General features: G+C 38.4%; 1 protein-coding gene across 1 annotated transcript in view; it reads left to right on the forward strand.

Annotated features, from left to right (window-relative positions):
• The window catches only part of LOC124775113 (centrosomal protein of 78 kDa), a 132,006-nt gene that overhangs the window by 92,972 nt on the left and 26,068 nt on the right, over window positions 1–12,966 (forward strand). The window lies entirely within an intron of this gene.

Here is a 12,966-nt window from a genome sequence, read left to right on the forward strand (position 1 = left end):
CATGCCAGCTACAGAGAGCACAAAGCTTTTCTGACAATATTCCCTACGGAATCCAACTGGAAACCTGTATCCCAGTTGATAAGTGCCTCAGACAGTCATTTTCTACTGATTCATTGATAATGGGAGTTCCAGAAGTCACAGTTTTTGCTGCATTGGATTTTGTCGACTGATCAGCTGAAATACAGTGTTCAGCGATAGTGGATTTGCTGAAGGAGGTGAGCATGCCACTAGTGTTCCACAATGTGCTCTAGCAATTGGGCATCATTTGCGCTATCATGATTTGCTGCATTAGCACGGAATTTTACAAACACCTGCTTTATCTTACTGAAAGTTATATTTGACTGACCCCAGAAGCACTGAGATATTTGGTGGAGGAATATAGGTCACTTTAGCCTTATGCTTTTGAAGTCGTGACTAGTTTTGGGGAAACATTTACAGTCTATGGCAGTTAGTCTTTTGTCTTCAAGGCCTCATCATTATACTCTTCCTTGTTCTACCATTTATATGTCTGTAGCATACTCTGTATCTTCTGGCAATATAATGTAAATGTATAGATAAAAATCTACTCACCAAGCAGCAACAGGAGAACACACACACAAAAAGGTTTAACTTTTGAAAGCTTTCGGAGCCAGTGGCTCCTTCTTCTGGCACATTGACTCTTTCTTCTGGCAGAAGAGTTGAAGGGGAAAGAAGAGAAGTGAAGGAAAAAGACTGGAAAGGTTTAGAAAAAGGGGTCCATTTCAGAAAAGTCACCCAAAACCCTGGGCCAGGGGAGACCTACTGAATGGGGTGAGAAGGAAAGACTCTTCTCATCCTGTCCGGTAAGTCTCCCCTGACCCGAGGTTCTGGGTGACTTTTCTGAAATGGACCCCTGCTACTAAACCTCTCCAGTCCTTTTCCTTCACCTCTCTACCTTCCCCTTCGACTCTTCTGCCAGAAAAGGAGCCACTGGCTCCAAAAGCTTGCAAAGGTTAAACCTTTTTGTGTGTGTGTTCTCCTGTTGCTGCTTGGTGAGTAGATTTTTATCTATACATTTACATTATATTGTCAATAATTGACTAGTTTTGTATCTTACGAGATGAATATGAATTTTCCAGGAACACAATTGTCAGGTGTTCCAGTTCCTCTTACATGTCATCTGCATCCGATATGGTATGGGCTTGATGAATCAAAGTGTTCACAGTGCCCACTATTTCTACCAAATTGCAATTGATTTGAAAACTGCTAAGTCAGTGTTCGTTCCTCAGAATCTTCCATGGAAATGTTTGGCCCCCAGTGGACGTAAGACTCCTAATGGTGACACTGTCAGATTGTTCATAAAACTCATTGTTAAATAAATCAGGGTGTTTAAACAATGCTGTCATATCAGCCACAACCCTATCACCAATGACATGAAGCTACCCTAACACAGGTACTTTCATAAAAAAGAGGACAACATTGACCCTCACCAATACATCATTGCATTTCAGCTTATGTGTATTGAGTCTGCTGATAAAATTGGTAGAAGTTATTATAACTGTGGACATTTGTGTAAAATGGATCTGAGTACAGATGCTAAGTACTTAGTCATATCAAAGTTGGCTACTGAAATATTGCTCATAACAGATCATAGGCTCACCTTTATGATCTAGGCTGTCCACACAGCCTAGGTGGAACTGAAGTATGTGGTCTTAGTCTCTCAGTAGGCTCCTTTGGTAGAAAGCCAGAAGTCAAGAGTTCCATTGTTTCTCTCATCACACTTAGATGGGTCATTATTGGTCTAGTGATATGTTGAGTTACATAATCAAACATCGTTCTTATTAATATAGTCCTCTCATGGCATGATCATGGTAGCTTTACCTTTAACCACTTTGAGTACAATGGTATTTACATCTGTTGTGGAGGATTGCCCTCTCCAAATGTATTATGTTACTTTTCGGTGGCGCGGCATTCACCAACACATGGTGAAACTCCTGATGAATTTCCTCTGTTGCATCTGTTACAGGAGGTTGGAAGGAACATCTAGCAATTCACTCGAACTTTTATGGAACAGCCTATATGCCAGAAAAGCTTTAAATTCCGCATTGAGTCTTGTGTTTGCTAGACAATGTGTGGCAGAACATTGTCGTGTCAATACTTGATGGTGTCACTGTTTACAGTTCTGTCAATAGAGCTCCTTCCACATCACAATGGAAAAGAGAGAATCTGTTATCCATTAAGTTTTGTTTTCTCAAAAAGGAGTTTTGTGACTCACTGAGTACAGAGCTTGGTTATGCTCATTATTTAGTCACAGACTCGTACAAAATGCCTGGAGAAATCTGTGAAAAGTTGTCCTAGAATTGAGAGACCATGAAATGTCTGTTTGCACAATTTTATATGAATTTTCTGCACTAGTTCATTGCAGACTACAGATGGATGACCACTTCTGTTATAATCTTGAATATTTACCCCTTCCCTCTTAAACAGACTCCACCATTGGCATGCAGTATCTTCACTCATAGCATTTGGCCCATATATGGCACAAATTTTTGTGAAGAAAATCAAGAACTTTGAGGATTTTTTTGCCACTAAAACTATTTTATAGTTTGATTTCACATTTGGTGTCATCTTCATTTACTGTTCACTTTGAAAAACTTCTCTGCTATTGCAGCTGTAAGCACACTGACCTACTGTGTGAGTCAGCGTAGTGACTGTATCACTTCCCTCACCTTTCCATACTACTTAAAAACATAGACTACTTTCCAAGTAATCCATATAATAACTATTATTCGCCTTAGCATTTGTTAAGTGCTAATGCAAGATTATATTGTCTTGATGTAGTGATGCAACATATCAGCATTACAAACTTGATGCGATATTTTAATGTTTATGTACAGAGGAGACTTAATGTTCACCTGCCCTATTACTAGGATGACTTAGCACTAATGTACTTTGCTAAGTTTGGAATTAAATGTGATGTGCTTTCCCTCATTTGCATGGCAGTATATGTGCATACAAAATATCTCTCTCAAACATACTAATATAATGCTGGGGATGAAATTTAGAATTCTTAAAACATTATTTTAACACTTTTCTGCACATTTTAAAAGAGTGAATACAACGTTTGTGCAGGTAACAAAATAAAACTCTATCGCACCACATCTCAACATCTATGGTTCTGATTTTTTTGTACCGTTTTATACTGTCACAAATCAAGCGTGTGTGTGTGTGTGTGTGTGTGTGTGTGTGTGTGTGTGTGTGTGTGTGTGCGCGCGCCCGTGAACAGTTACAAGGTGCTAATTGTGAGGTGCTATTTAATAAATGAGCAATGACAGAAGACTGTATTGGAGGATTATATAAGCAAAGACACAGAAGTACTGGCAAAAGTTGTTCACAGTAAACCAATATAAATGAAAACAAATTTTGAATTTTGACACAGTTGTGTAGTGATCTTAAGTAGAATAGGCTTCTTTATAGTGGTGTAATGATCTTAACAATACCAGAGAAGGAAAGTTGCTACTCACCATATAGCGGAGATGCTGAGTCGTGATAGGCACAACAAAAAGATTCACACAATTATAGCTTTACACACACACACACACACACACACACACACACACACACACACACACAGTCTGCAGTCTCAGAGAACTGAAACCACACTGCAAGCAGCAGCACCAGTGCATGATGAGAGTGGTGACTGGGTGGGGGCAAGGAGGAGGCTGGGGCGGGGAGGGCGAGGGATAGTATGGTGGGAGTGGCAGACAGTGAAGTGTTGCAGTTTAGACAGATGGCAGGAGTGAAGGTGCAGATGGGGAGGAGGTAAGTAGCGGAAAGGAGAGAAATAAAAAGAAATTAAAAGACTGGGTTTGGCGGTGAAATGACGGCTGTGTAGTGCTGGAATGAGAACAGGGAGGGGGCTGGATGGGTGAGGACAGTGACTAACGAAGGTTGAGACCAGGAAGGTTACAGGAATGTAGGATGTATTGCAGGGAAAGTTCCCATCTGTCATTGAGATGAGGGATATCATGTTTGGCAGTGGGGTGTTCAGCAACAGGATGGTCCACTTGTTTTTTGGCCATAGTTTGTTGGTGGTCGTTCATGCGCACAGACAGCTTGTTGGTTGTCATGCCTACATAGAATGCAGCACAGTGGTTGCAGCTTAGCATGTAAATCACATGACTGGTTTCACAGGTAGCCCTGCCTTTGCTGGGGTAGGTGACGTTAGTGACTGGCCTGGAGTAGGTGGTGGTAGGAGGATGTAAGGGACAGGTCTTGCATCTAGGTCTATTACCGGGGTATGAGCCATGAGGTGAGGGATTGGGAGCAGGGGTTGTGTAAGGATGGACGATTATATTGTGTAGGTTTGGTGGACGGCAGAATACCACGGTAGGAGGGGAGGGAAGGATAGTTGGCAGGACATTTCTCATTTCAGGGCACGACGAGAGGTAATCGAAACCCTGGCGGAGAATGTAATTCGGTTTCTCCAGTCCCGGATGGTACTGAGTTACGGGGGGAATGCTCCTCTGTGGCCCGACTGAGGACTTCGGGAGGTGGTGGGAGACTGGAAAGATAAGGCATAGGAGATTTGTTTTTGCACAAGGATGGAAGGATAATTACGGTCAGTGAATGCTTCAGTGAGACCCTTGGTATATTTTGAGAGGGACTGCTCATCACTGCTGATGCGACAGCATGGGTGGCTAGGCTGTACGAAAGGGACTTGTTGGTATGGAATGGGTGGCAGCTGTCGAAGTGGAGGTATTGCTGGTGGTTAGTAGGTTCGATATGGACGCAGGTACTGATGTAGCCATTTCTGAGGTGGAGGTCAACATCTAGGAAGGTGGCTTGTTGGGTTGAGTAGGACCAGGTGAAGCAAATGGGAGAGAAGTTGTTGAGGTTCTGGAGGAATGTGAATAAGGTGACCTCACCTTCAATCCAGATAGCAAAGATGTCATCATTGAATCTGAACTAGGTGAGGGGTTTAGAATTCTGGGTTTTTAGAATAGGTTAGCATAGGATGGTGCCATGCAGGTGCCCATAGCCATACCATGGATTTGTTTGTAGGTAATGTCTTCAAAGGAGAAGTAATTGTGGGTGAGGATATAGTTGGTCATGGAGACTAGGAAGGAGGTTGTTGGTTTGAAGTCCATAGGGCGTCTGGAAAGGTAGTGTTCGACAGCAGTAAGACCAGGCATTAGGAATGTTAGTGTACAGGGAGGTGGCATCAATAGTGACGAGCAGGGCACCGTGTGGTAAAGGGAAAGGAACTGTGGAGAGTTGGTTGAGGAAATGATTGGTATCTTTTGTATAGGAGGATAGGTTACGGGTAATAGGGTTTTGTTGTGCCTATCGCAACTCAACATCTCCGTTATATGGTGAGTAGCAACTTTCCTTCTCTGGTACTGTTACATTCCATCCTGGATTTTCCATTGTAGTGATCTTACGTAGAATAGGCTTCTTTATAGTCATTATAATATGTTTTGTCTCTTGACATTTAAAATTCCAGCAATAAATTTAGCATCAGATTTTTTTCAATTTATTGAGTTTTTCAACAAGTGATATGGGTTGATTTTGATTAAGTAACACTGCAAAAAGCAGCCTGTATGCAACTTTCGTGGTGTTTACTTATAACCCATGATTCGCTTCCATAAACAATTGTTGGAACTGCCATTGTCTTATAAAGTTCCACTCGTGTTTCTTTTCTTGTTTCATTTTTTAGACATGTTATTTATTGTTCCATATGTATTCCCGAACTTTGCTAACTTCTTCTCTATGTCTTCGACCTTTTATTATTAACCACAGTTTTTGTCTGTACAGGATGTTTTTCATTAAAAGCCATTGATTTTGTCTTCTTTTCTGATATCATCAAATGGTACCTTTCACAAATCTTGTCTAATAAATGCATTTCCCTGCTCTGTCAGCAAGTGTGGCATTGTCTACTTACAAAAGGCAATGCAAGTGTGTGTTTCTCTTAACCTTAATCCACCCCATTAAAAATCTCATTCCATTTCTGGGTTGTACTATCTAAATAAATGTTAAGAAATGTAGGTGAAACACTGTGCCATTGTCTAACTCCTCTGTTTGTGGATATAAGCTTCATTAGAGCACCATTTATATTTAAAATTACTGTGTGTGTTTGTGCAGACTTCTTAAAACTTTTAAGATGTTGTGGATATCCTCCTTTCCTCATAATTCTCCACAGTTTCATCCTATCAACATTATCGAATGCCTTAATAAAATAAATTAATGCTAAAAAGGTTTTCCTATTATGCTCTGTCTGTTTTCTAGCTATTTGTTTAATTATAAATACTGCATCTGTTGCCAACCTGTGCCTCCAAAATCCCATTTGTCCTTCACATAATAAACTCTCAGCTATGATCATTAACCACTTGTTCACTAGTCTTGCATAAAATTTGCATGCAGTGTCCAGTAAGCTGGTTCCTCTGTGGTTCTCACAGTTATTGTGGTTGCCTTTTTTAAATAGTGGTATTATCTTTGCTTGTGGCCATGTTTCTGGAATGCTCCATTCCTCCAGAACATATTAAATGAATGTAGTGATCTCTTTTGTAGTAGAGTGCCTCCGCATTTTATCAGCTCAGTATTTATGCCATCTATACTAGCTTTTCACTTTATGTGAGGTTGAGGGCTTCTCTTAATTCACTCATACATGAAACATGTACACATTCTGTTTCAGTTTCATCCTCTTTATTCTCTGTGGAGCCTGTTACTTCATACTACAAGTTCTTCAAATGTTTTATCCATTCTGCTTCTTGGATGTTATTTATTTGAGCAACTTCTTTTTCTGTGTGATTGAGAGTATTCATAGTTTTATAATACCTCATTTCCCTTCAATGAATATCGTCTTCTATTACCCTTCTAAATGTACGCCAAGACTCTTGATGAGCTCATTTCACTGCTCGATTTGCTGCAGTTCTCTCTCATATGTAAATTTCACTACTCTTCTATGTTGGTTCACTTTTTTTTCTTTATAACTTTATGTAAGTCTGCTGTCCAAATTTCTAACCCTTTCTTCCCTCTTATCTTTTTCTTTTTCTTAAAGCTTCTTCAGCTGCTTTCCTAAATGCAGTTTCTATACTTTTCCATTCTTCTGTATTTCTTCCACTTCTTTTTTCTGTTCTAGTTCTTCATTAACTCTCCTCTGGTACAGATCTTGTATACTGTGAAACTTCCTGGCAGATCAAAACTGTATGCCGGGCCGAGACTCGAACTCAAGACCTTTGCCTTCCGCGGGCAAGTGCTTAGGTAGCTCAGATGGTAGAGCACTTGCCTGCGAAACGCAAAGGTCCCGAGTTCGAGTCTTGGCCCGGCAAACAGTTTTGATGTACCAGGAAGTTTCATATCAGTACACACTCCGCTGCAGAGTGAAAATCTCATTCTTGTATACTGTGTTCATTCTACAGAATGTAGATATACTTTGTAGATTTCTTCCTTCATTTTTTCTTGTGTCATCTTTTTGTTCTTTCTCCATTTGGTGTAAATACTGAATCCATTCGAGCTATCGCCAAGGAATGGTCAGGAGCTATGTCACATCCCCCATACACTCTTGTGACTCCTATGTTGCCTTCTGATTTTTCATTACTGACAGTGTGCTCAGTAAGAGACATAAATCCTTGAGGTGGCCATGTATACTTACAACCATCTTTAGTTTGTTAAAATAAACAAAATCTCTAAGCAATCTTCCATTATTACTTATTACGTTTTCTCCCATCATTCCTCCCTACCTCTGCTGTTAAATCTCCTGTCAGTATTATTTGATACTTATTGTTAGACTTGTCTAAAATTGATTGCAGTTTGTCATAGAAATCTATAGACTCTTCCTCCCCCCCCCCCCCCCTCCCCTTCCTCAGGTGCGCTAACTCCTCTTTGACAGATAAAACTATAACTATTTGAAAACTGTAATTCTTTCATTTATTTAACTGTACCCTCTACTTCTCTTCTCTTCTTCGATCTCTTATGTATGTAAATTGGGCTGCTTTAAAATTTCTGCCAGCTCCTCGTTTTTTGGTTGCTAATCCTCTGACATTCTGTGTTGCTATCTTAATTCTATTGGCAATCCATTTATTTTTTTACTTTTTTCATCGCCATGTTTGTCATCAGTGTATTTGACCTTGATCCAAGGCTGTTTTGGGCACTATTAGTACTTGAGAAAATTCACCTAGCTGCCTTGCAAGGGCTGTGCAATAATATAATATAAAAGTTAAAGTTATCAGACTTTACATCCTGATTCCAAATATTTTAACAAGTTGTAGAAGGAGTGGATGATGATGTGTTCTTTTACTTTGTTTTTGAGTGTCTGGATGTTTTTAATTTCCTATCTGGTGTCTCTCAGTACCATTTCGTATACTTTTGCACCTGAATATAAAACTCTGTTCTAACCTTAGATAAGGCTGCGCAGTCTCTGCAGAAATTATTCTCACTTCTCCTACTGAGGCTGCGAATTTCACAGTTAATCAGCTCACTGTAAGAGAGCATATGTATAACTTGGGCAAAGAAGAACAGACCATGTTTTGTCATTAGTAAAACTAGAGAATGGGTTTTTATGTAAAGTTTACACGCAGAATATGTACATATTTATGGAATGAAAATGAGTAAAATATGTATCAGAAAAATATTTAACATGAAACAATAATTTAAACTGAAATCAACTTCTGATTCACACTGTAGTGTTTATATTATCTTAACATGGACTTAAACATTCCAGAAACATGTAAAGTACGTTAAGACGGTGCACTTTAAGTTACTTAATTTTTTATTCTGCAGTCATAGAATGTTCCCAACCAGAAAGAATGTTTTTGTTGGAGGAAAATGAGCTCTCCAAGTCTCAGAATGTTGAAAGTGTAAATTTAAGGAGATGAAATGTTCCTAGAGAGATGTAGACTGAGCATAATCATTTCCCCACTGGGGGGGAAACTGCAGACAGTAGAAAAGTTGAGTAACCTGCTTTTCTTGCCAAAGCGGAGTCACAGTTACTCGCTACCTTCTGCCTAGTATCACCGTTAATGTCAGTCAGCTTGCATTTGACATTCTCAACAATTTTTAGTGATTTTTGCAGAGGGAGACTAATAGATTCTAATTCTACAATGCTAATGGCAAGTCAGGCAAAGTTACTCTGGATGCATGCCAGAGCATTTTTGATTTTGGTTCAGTAAAAGCATTTTGTGCCTCTCATACTGAAACTGAAAATTCTCCTGAAAATGAATCAGTCACAGATTTCACAGCTTGAAAATGTTAATCATAAAAACTGACAGCTTCAATCCCTGTACCCCACTGGATTAGGACAGGCTCAGGGGGCAACACAAGGTTTGGCAGCAGTTCTCAGTAAACCAACACATGATGGGGGGCAGGGGCTTTGAAAAATACATTCTTTATTTATAAAATTATTTTATTCTCCTGTGGGTAGTTGCTGCACACTTATCTGGTGATACTTTACAGTGTATTGGCCAGGCAAATGAAGTGTATTAAGTTCAAATAGAATACATGGAAGGGCAGTTGCTGCCTTCAGCTTGTAGGCTGCAGCATTCAAATACAGAACAACTTTTTCTTCTTGGACCCTTCAGCCCACAGCGCTTTGCCATTCATCCTGCTGTTGAATGAATTGTGGATTACAGCAATTTTAAGGAAATCAGTACTGGCTTTGAGGTTCTTCTCCATCGAGTTTGCCAACAGTGAAATTGCTTATGAAATATCCATATATGTCTGTTGTTTCATCAGAGGCTATTCGTATGTGGTGGTTACTTATATAGTACCACACACTTTTTCAGAATATTGTAATAACAAGAATCTAAAAATTAGAAAGAAAACAATCAGTTATCGACAAAATTATTTAATTGGATTGATAAAATATCTACTCACCAAGTGGCAGCAAAACCCACACATAAAAGACAGTTGTAATTGGCAAGCTTTCAGAGCCAGTGGCTCCTTCTTCAGGCAGAAGGATTTAAGAGGAAGGAAGAGGGATGACGAAAAACGACTGGAGAGGTCTAGGAAATGGGGTAGATTTCCTTCTCATCCCATATGGTAAGTCTCCCCTGATCCGTTCTGGGAGACTTTCCCGAAATCTACCCCTTTTCCTAGACCTCTCTAGTCCTTTTTCTTCACCCCTCTTCCTTCCTCTTCAACCCTTCTGTCTGAAGAAGGAGGCATTGACTCCGAAAGCTTGCCAATTGCAACCGTCTTTTATGTACGTGTTCTGCCACCACTTGGTGAGTAGATCTTTTATCTATCAAAATCTAAATAGTTTTTTTCTTACTGCCGATTCATGAGGAATCTGTTGCCCACAGTACTTTTGAAGAACAATGCAATATGGAGGCACTTGAAGTTTGTAGCGTGGATTGTTCATAGAAATCGTAGCATACTACATATCATGGGAAAATTAGTTTGTGAAGTTTTTGCATCTGTGTTAATAACATTTGTTTCTTAGGCAATATGCACTGTTTTGTTCTTTGTGTCTGCATCACTACATATATGTTACTGTTCAAAGAGCACCCGATTTGCTTATTGTATGTTTGACATAGAACAATATTTCTATCAGTAACGAAGGTGTCATCTATTGTAATATAAGCTGACAATTTTGATGCAATGGAAGTTATCATGTGTACAAAAAGTAATGAACTCTTAAGAAGAACTGTCTAGCAATTTTTTTTTTATACACATTTCCCTAGTTATGAATCAGTATAAGTTGCTAGTACGTGGTAAGCAATGGGCTGTTAGTCTTTTGTTTGCCTCACTGCCAATCTTGACAGGACACAAAGCTCTTTATGACACACAGTAAAGCTTTGCTTTTGAGAACTTAAATTTGGATCTTAGAAAGTTACTGTTAATTCCTGACATAGCTTGTCTCCATCCTGGCTATCTTAAAGTTTTACATTAAGTTAAAATTTTTTAAAATCATATCTTTTAACAGTCAAGATTGCAAAGTGATGACTAGTTTCCGTTGATTATAAAGCCATCTTCAGCTCTGGAATAATAACAGAAAATTGCACTAAGGTATACTACCAGAAGGAATTACACCAAGCACACTTATATCAGCAAAAGGTCAATTACCTACTGATTATAAAAACTTGTAGTGTTTGCACATAGGATCAGGCTAAGAGACAACATCTGGATCGCAGTGGATGCTCATTTAAGAGAGAGGTCTCAATAGAATAATGGCATATACCATCAAGATAAAATATTAGGGATTTTTCTTCAATATTTATCGTGATCTTTTATAAATATATAGTTTGTCTTTTCACTGTATTTTTTAATTTCCTTTTATTCTACTTACTGGTCATGTGATCCATGCCCTCTGGACATTTGTGGCTGTGATCACATCACTTCTGCTTCGCCCAGCCCATGACCTCAGATGTCAGGGTACATCTTACTTGTAATGGCATTGCGCTCATGTTGCAACCTTGTTAACGTGTTATTCTATTTAATTATTTGTTGTATAATATAAAGATATTTATTCTACATGTCAGTTTGATTTTTGTGGCCGTCCCTGCATCTCTTCTCCTTTGCCCACCCCATAGTCATGTCGGACTAGGACACTCTCACCTGTGGAGTATTAGTGTTGCATTCATTTTGCAACCTAGTCTGCAGTGTCTTCTATTTAATTACTTATTCTCTTTCTTTCATCCTTGATGACATGTAATTGTATCACATATTGATGGTCAAAATAATATTTTACATATTCACCTTATGTGCATATATTTTTCTTAACTTTTATTTTGTGTTATGATGTTGGCTGGATATTGTTTAATCAGTTCTTTTTCCACTGTTAGATGATGTGTTTTATTACTATATTACATGATCTTATTTATTGTTACTATGTTTACTCATTCACCACTTTTTATTATGCTGCTTTTTCCTTGTGGACCTGTGTGAGCATGCATAGCTGACTAGTTTGCATACAACTTTGAGTGAATCACACTCTACTAAACCCACTAGTATTCCTGTAAATGATTTGGTTGAAAGTTGCTGCTGTAAAAAATTTTGTATGCAAAATATTGTGTATGCAAAATATTGTGTATCTACACAGACTGTTAAGATGGGTTTGTTCCTGACATATTTTTCCTTGGTGTACTGAATTTTGTATTAACATCTCTGTTTATTGCTTATGTCTTGAATGCCTAATATTTATGTCAGTGATATGTGCCATTATTCTATTGAGATCCATCGCTTTTACGAACATCAACTCTGATGCAGATGTCGTGTCTTCGCCTCAGTTTACAAGCAGACACTATGCATTTTTATAATTGAAATGTAACTGACCCATTGCTTGTATTACAACAGTTTGTTTAATCCCTTCTGAAATTCTACCACAGTGCAATATTCCCTTATTACTCCAGATCTGAAGATGGCTGTATAATCAGCTGAAACTTGTCATCATTTAATGTTATTCACTTGCAATTCTGACTTTCAAAACATTTTAATAAAAAGTTTTAACTTTATGTAATACTTAGAAAATTAACAGAATTACATCCTTCATAATCCTACTTAAAGTGTAACTGATCACATTTTATTGCACTATAATGTGATTTTTAAAGCTAATTTTCTTCTGGCCTTGAATTTTTATGGTAGAGCTGATTTGGAATGTTTTCTGGGGAGTGACCTACCCTAGAAGCTAAAAAAACAATAATATGTAATTTTATATAGCACAAAGCTAAAATATATAAAACATGTAATTATAATATGATGTGTAGTGATAAAATAAAATATATAAACATTGTAGCATACTCTGTGAAAGATTTACACTTTCCACTTGTATAGGAGTGAAGAAAAGCTCTGTAATTACATAAAAATTTGGGTTCTATGAGTAACCACTTCTAATGTAGGGTAATCAATAAAAGAAGAAACTAAAAAAAAATATCTTCCTTGTGGACTTAAGAGCAACGTGAAGTCAGGTGCGCTCTTTTTCAATGAACAGCAGTATTTCGTTTGTAGCTTGTCAACACAAAAAAAGCAATTGCAGCTTAGACTGCATATGCTGACCCAGTTTCTTTTTTT

The sequence above is a fragment of the Schistocerca piceifrons genome, chromosome 2 (assembly GCF_021461385.2).
Source record: "Schistocerca piceifrons isolate TAMUIC-IGC-003096 chromosome 2, iqSchPice1.1, whole genome shotgun sequence".
Lineage (NCBI taxonomy): Eukaryota > Metazoa > Arthropoda > Insecta > Orthoptera > Acrididae > Schistocerca > Schistocerca piceifrons.